At 38.9% G+C, this 7,322-nt stretch overlaps 1 long non-coding RNA gene across 1 annotated transcript in view; it reads left to right on the plus strand.

Annotated features, from left to right (window-relative positions):
- The window catches only part of LOC121869259, a 103,508-nt gene extending 100,413 nt beyond the window's left edge, over nucleotides 1–3,095 (plus strand). The window contains exon 3 of the long non-coding RNA XR_006089517.1: nucleotides 3,008–3,095. This is a non-coding gene — a long non-coding RNA (uncharacterized LOC121869259). The remainder of the gene's footprint in view (nucleotides 1–3,007) is intronic.
- The last annotated feature ends 4,227 nt before the right edge of the window (nucleotides 3,096–7,322 follow it).

Genomic DNA, 7,322 nt, shown 5'->3' on the forward strand with positions numbered 1-7,322 from the left:
GTGTCATTTAATGTTTTCCAGGATAATGATAAATTTTACATGGGTGACATCGATTTAATTCACATGTTATTTTACAGGTACACCGTATAGAAAATCATTACAAGTTCATATTGAAATTCTTTTTTGTGCGGAACCTTGGCATCATTTTCCTAGACAATAATCTTTGCCTAATATATCCATCTCTCGATTCGTATCCCGTCACTTCAGTGCAAGCTTCAGTCATCACTTTTATGCCTCTCTCGACCGCCTGAGTGCTGTTTGGCCACTTGGGCACCACTAATGGTGTCTCAAGAATGTCATTAACCTGTAGATTTGACAGAGAAGCAATGTAAGGAGGCTCAGTCTTGAGTTCATTCCTCCAGTTAATCATGGAATGATAGTTTTTTGCTTGCCACTTTAGTTTCGGAGTCACCACCTTTCTCATGTTGACTACAGGAGGCACATCCTCATTCCCATCTCCATCTTTACCCTCCTCATCAGTATAGTTTAACAAATTCTCGTCAACAGCAGCATCAGAATCTTCCTCCTCCTCTTCAGATCTGCCAGTGCATTCTTCCTTTTGCTGATTCTCCTCTCTAATTTTTCTTATCATTGAGACAGCTTTTTCTCTAACAGTCATGTCCTCATCTGCACACATACCAAGAAGAAGTTGATCTGTGTGGGCGAAGTATGCATTTCTCTGGACAGCCTTCTTCACTATCGTCTCCTCCTCACTATTCAGGTGTTTCATATATAGCAGGGACTGGAATACGTTCCTTGAGCCGTGTGTTACGTAAGGGTGTATCTTGATGTAAAACCACATTGGAGCACTGAACTTTATTATTGTAATGACAATTCTTTTCAACTCATGGCTGGGTCTTGATGTTGCTACATACAGCCTGAGGATTCTACTCCATAAGGTGTTCCACCTTGACACACAGGGAGGACCTGGCTCAATAGCAGCCAAGTCATCTTCAACAACACCTGTGATAACTCCTTTACAAATCCTATACAAGTATTTCTGATCCCAGGACAGATCTTTCTCCACTTCATCATTAAACACAGGGAAATCAGGGAAACTGACTGGCTGGAAGGCGACAACTGGAAGCTCAGACAAAGACTCCTTGATCTGCTTTCCAATGGGACCACGCCAATGCTCAGGACCACTTGGTTTACCATCATAGTGATAAAAAACTGCGCGGAAAGGCAGCTCATTTCCGTGAAGCTGACATATGAAATAATGGAGCGGGTGACCAAGTAACATTTCAAGATGATGAATGACTCCATTTTCTGATCCTACATTTACATTGGTTCCATCACAACCAACACACACAATGGGCTGCTGGGTTAGATTTTTCTCCACCAGAAACTCGTGAATAGTTTTGGCAATCTGCTTTCCGTGTCCAGTCTTGGGAGTCACATGTGTGAGATATTCATTGCCAGGCTCAACCATGATGACATAATGATCTTTCACCATCATCTTCGAACTCCATTTCTCGGTCTTCTCATTCTTTATCATCACACGAGTGGCGGTCTTCTTACCATCAAAATAGAGTGACGTCAAATTATCTAAACTAGCCATCTCAATTTCTTGCCTCTTAAATCGGTATTTTTGTCTCGCATCCCGCAGCTTATGTGGTCCAATAACCTGACTCTTGTCATCCTTTGTGATAATGCCATAGTCAGTTAAGGTGGCAGTAGCAATGGCAGCTCCAGCATAATCACTAATCAAGTATCGGTCACAAGCGGCAACTTACCCAGGTCTCCCCTACATTACAGTACAGTAACACAACATTGAGAAATGAAATGAGAAAAGGCTGATAATCAATATAGACATAGCACCATACTCTTCTGCAACAAGACAACTTAAATGAAATACGAGATATGAAAAAAAAGTTGATAAACACTAAACCTCGACATATCAGCTTCAAATTTGGCATGGAGTCTTAGATATGTATAAGGAACAATGCCTGAAGAGTGCAGCTTTGAGCAAAATTTCACTGCCCCCTATTGTACACAATGCCTATTTGGCCAAAAAGGCCATTGACATCAGAGCAGTAACACAGCAAATTGAGTTCCAAAACTTTGAAGAAAAGTGTAAAAGTTAGATACCTTATCCTGTATGTACTAATCTTGCAACTAGGATTTAGTAAATTCCACTCTTTGAGACGAGATGTCAAAACCTCAGCATTTTCCTTGGTAAGACATAAATCCCTGACTAAGTCATCCAGTTCGTGCTGATTAGGAAAATGTGGGGATTTGCTTGAGTCTACTACATGAAAGTCAACATCTGTTAACTCCTGCACATGTTTATCCTTTTTATTTTCTTGACCTTACAATAAATATGTTTGTTTTATATTTTATTTGCACGGTCTGTATGAACGATTGTGTCTACCTAAAATTATTTCATAAACAATGGACTGGTAAAATAGCCCAAAACAGCCTGTCAGGCTATTTTGCCGTGACCAGTAACGTAGCCTATTCGTTAAAAATAAATATTTATATTGCTTGTATTGAGGAACATCTGGTTTTCTCCTTTGGACTTTCAAACAAAAGTCAATAAAAACATTCTTCAGTTTTGCTCTAGCATCTTGACAACCTGCAAATTCAGATCATTGAACAAATGCGACTTGAAATATAATTTACTTTGCATACAGTAAAGTATATTATATTTATAATTTCAGGTATGTATTAATACATCTTATTCTACAGTAGCGTATCCTTCGTAAACTTTGTTTCATTTTTAATAAGCATAAATGATGTTAGGAAAATACTTATAAAATAAATTTCGTTTCACGTTTGAATCAAGTTTTAATACCTCTTTCAGATATTATATAATTTCATTTTTTTTGTGAATACAGACGTGAAAAGAAAAGTTCAGAAAATAGACGGTGTTTGATTCACTTAACCAGACATCACCAAAGCCAGGTTTATATGTTAAAATATACATGAATATATCAATAATTAATAATTTTAACTATAACGTTGTTTACAATAGTCAATACATCTAATAAATATTGTGTTCCAGATGTGTAGCAGGGGCCGGGTCCTGAAGATTGTGGCGGTGGGTGACGGCGCTGTCGGTAAGACCTGCCTTCTCGTGGCCTACACTCAGGTGAGACACATTCTGGTATTATACACAGCATTTAGAATAACAGCCATACCTTAACATTTTGTTATTGGTATATAAGTCAGGGAATACCACAAAAAAATTCTCCCATTATATAAAGTATCACTGCAGTTTCACGCTGAATCACTTCTCGGCTCTCTCTTTATTAGCATAATAGTCAGATTTGGATATATGGTGATCGATATACGAGGTCCGACACAAAAAAACAGACATATGCTGTAACTCTCTTTATATACAAGAAAAACATCAACTGTGATCCATCAAAGCAGTTCCCTTCTGAGTTGACACACAGCTGCATACGATGCTGCCACAGTTCAAAGCAATTCTGCAGATCATGTTCTGTAAGGCTGTTGATGAGCTCTTTCGTTTTAGGTTTCACCTCTTCTGTCGGCAAGAAATTGGTTCCTTTGAGCACGGACTTGATCATCACTACATATAACATCATCCATCATCCATCATCGCTACATATAACACTATCCATCATCACTACATATAACACCATCAATCATCACTACATATAAGACCACCCATCATCACTACATATAACATCATCCATCATCACTACATATAACACCACCTATCATCACCACATATAACACCATCCATCATCACTACATGTAACACCACCCATCATCACTACATATAACGACATCCATCATCACTACATATAACATCATCCATCATCATTACATATAACACCATCCATCATCATCACTACATATAACACCATCCATCTACAGATCGGTAAAGTACTTTCCGAGATTCTCGTGCGGACACACACAACAAACAAACACACAGACGTACTTCTTTGTTATATATATATATATATATATATATATATATATATATATATATATATATATATATATATATATATATATATATATATATATATATATATATAGAAAAGTCTGGGTGGTGGCAGGCTACCGTGGTAAGTAGAATAAGTATTGTAATAAGAATGACATGGTTCCCCAGACTGATCCTTGGGTTAGAATATAAGTACAATACTATATATGAAACGAGAAATGAAGCAAAGAAATGTAAGAGATACTTATATAAGAATATAAGTATATAAAAGTACTGACGAATAGTAACAGAAATGATAGTATAAAGTAAGGAAAGTAGTGCGATCTGTACACCATCCAGATAACTAGAACCCTGTTTTCCTTGGCTCGGCTTTCCCGCGCTGGCACATTTTGTCAATTCAAGCGCGGCTGCTTAACTGATTTGGGGTTGGTTAAGCAGCATTTGGGACACTAAGCTGTTGCAGTCTGACATGCTTTTTCTTATCTGACACTGAACTCTATTGCCCTGCCTGACTCTACTGCTCTGCCTGACTTTACTGCCCTGCTTGACTCTACTGCCCTGGGTGACTCTACTGTTCTGCCTGACTCTGCCCTGCCTGACTCTGCCCTGCCTGACTCTACTGGCACCATCTCTTAACTGGTACTTCTTCCGGCATATTATGACAATCCATCATAATTGACCTCAATGCTTATATGACCTCTGACTATATGACCTCTGGCCTTATGACCTCTGGCCTTATATGACCTCTTGACTTATATCATATACCGGCCCATAAAACGTCTCTTCGTGTACTTGAATAACATACGAGATAATTCGAAGCCATAACTCGTGAATGTTCGTCCTTTTGTTCACTTGTTTTATTTGTCGGGTCTCTTGGGGGATAGGTTAAGTTGATTAGGTTAGGTTACATTAGAATAAAGTAGGTTAGGATCAGTTAGGGTAGCGTTTGATTATGTCTGGTTAGGTTAGGTTGGGTGAAATAAATGAGGGGCTAATCTTCAAGCGATCCCTTCCTTTTTTTTTTCATCCAACCTCTCTATCTCGCGTCTGTGCTGAATTTATGGTCTCTGACATTATACGAGGTGTCCACCATGCTTCACCACGACCTCTTGACCCTGACGAGAGGCTGTATGTGTCTAATTCTTCACAGGGGAAAGTGTGACGTCTCTCTCTCTCTCTCTCTCTCTCTCTCTCTCTCTCTCTCTCTCTCTCTCTCTCTCTCTCTCTCTCTTCTCTCTCTCTCTCTCTCTCTCTCTCTCTTTCTTTCTCTTCCAAACCACTCGCCCTGAGAAGCTTTGTTAGTTACCGTGGCAGCGTCTTCTGCCTTCATCTTTTTGGATTACGATATTATATTAATGGGGAACGAGGCGGGTTGTCACGACTACGACTTGCTTACTCCTTGGCAACCATCACCACTTAAACTACTAATGTTATGTATGTACTGTTAGATTCCGCTTATATGGACCAGCTGAGGAAAGGTCTGTCGTCATACACACGCTTTCCTTACAACTAACTGGTTTATTTACGTCTTACTCCCCGTTTCTATACTTACTGAGTTAAAATATTTATAGACAAAGATGATCAAGTATTATTAAACATGAAGTGTTTGTTGATGGGCCGGTCAGCCCTTAAGGGCAGTGCGAATACAGCGCAATGAAGACTACACTTATATCTATATATAACTAGACCGCCTCCACTTCACCAAGTATAAAAATAGGTACCCATTAGCAGCTGGGAGGACAATGGGTGCCTCGAGTAAGAATCAGTGACCCTTTAGACGTACCCGTGCTCATCATCCACTCAGCCGCCGCATCCCTGAATAACAAAGCAAATAATATATTAATTAGCTTCGTTCAGCAGTCCTCAGCGTCGTGGGTGGAGGTGAACAAGGAGGAAGAGAAGAGGAATCTTTTAGTTTTATTATTGTGGGAGACAGCTGTGGCGTCATCATCCCACAGTATATGACTTGGGTGAGATTGGTTAGTTAAGGTATATAGAGATCAGTAGCCTGTAATAAAACATGAGTGTATGACGGTGCAGTATAGCAAGTACACAATAGATGTAAACTCGGGCCTGGGGTGACCTGGACCTCCACAAATTGTCTCTCGCATCACAACCAAAGTTTATATTTGACGATAAAAGTACAAAGAAGTTTGGATATGAGCTGTGTATGTGACTGATATTTTGCTTTTTCCAGCCGTAGTCAAAATCAAGTTGGTTAATTATAGCAGGTAAGGCTTTCACAATTCAAATTTCCTTTTGTGAGCTCTTTAAATCTTCAGTTTTTTAGTTAACAAATGATAACTGCTGTGTGCAATATTACGCATTTGCTGTGATCTATATTCTTAGTGCAATTTAATTATTCCTACTGTTGTCGACTTTTTCTCTTAACATCGTACTAATTTATATGATGGAAATAAAGGGAAAATGTGAAATGAAGTGAAAAAGGAAGTAAAAAGAAGAAAATAAATGGAAAGGAGAATCGTTCTCGTATGCACTTCCATTTCAAATTTATTCATCGTCTCATTCTATGTTGAGGCGAGGCGAGAGCACTGAAGGAAGACTTGGTTCTTCCTCGCCCCATCCACGAGGCGATATATTGAATACAACAACAAAACCATTCAGACAAAGGAAACAGGTTCAGTACAGTGGTTCGCTGAGCTACTTGACTGCAACAATTGAAGAAAAAAATAGTTGTACTGATGTGTTAAAATACTTGAACTCAGTTTGTGGTAGACACGTGACTGGCTCCCCTCTCTTAGTTACCAAGGCCATGGAATAATTAAACAAACTGATAAACGTTCACCAATATTGAAAACTTTTTGATTACAAGAAAAATCCTCCACAATTTGTTTGGGTAAATAGCGAACCTTTTAGAGCACTGTGTTCATAAACTTATTATTAAATTATTTTCGCTTTGTTCACACAGTGACACAGTGAGTTGTTACCGTATAGAACAAAAATTTAGTAAAGTGAGCTCGTGCAACCATTGTTAGTGCCTCACCCTCCAACCTTTCCCGTTAATGTCTGCACTCTATCATGTCTGCTGTTGTTAGTTATTTCCAACAAAGATTGAAACCATATCCCCTGGACTCTTACTCTCTTTATGTTTATACACCCAACAGCACGTCGATGATACACTTGGGTCGGTATATGTACTGTATGGTGATGAAGACAGCTGGTTATGGCAGGATTTATCCCGCGTTCATAAACAAACCATTAGTTGATCTCTGACGTCACGTGAGGCCCTCTGTACTCACGTGCATACTGTGGTGTGTGTGTGTGTAATAATAATAATGATAATAATAATAATTTACGGTTTATTGAAAGAGCTTGGCAGCCAGAAGGCTGAAAATATACAGTTACATAATTGGGGAATGGGTTTCGAATTACAAATAATATA

This window comes from Homarus americanus, unplaced genomic scaffold, assembly GCF_018991925.1.
Source record: "Homarus americanus isolate GMGI-L3 unplaced genomic scaffold, GMGI_Hamer_2.0 scaffold36734, whole genome shotgun sequence".
NCBI classification, from domain to species: domain Eukaryota; kingdom Metazoa; phylum Arthropoda; class Malacostraca; order Decapoda; family Nephropidae; genus Homarus; species Homarus americanus.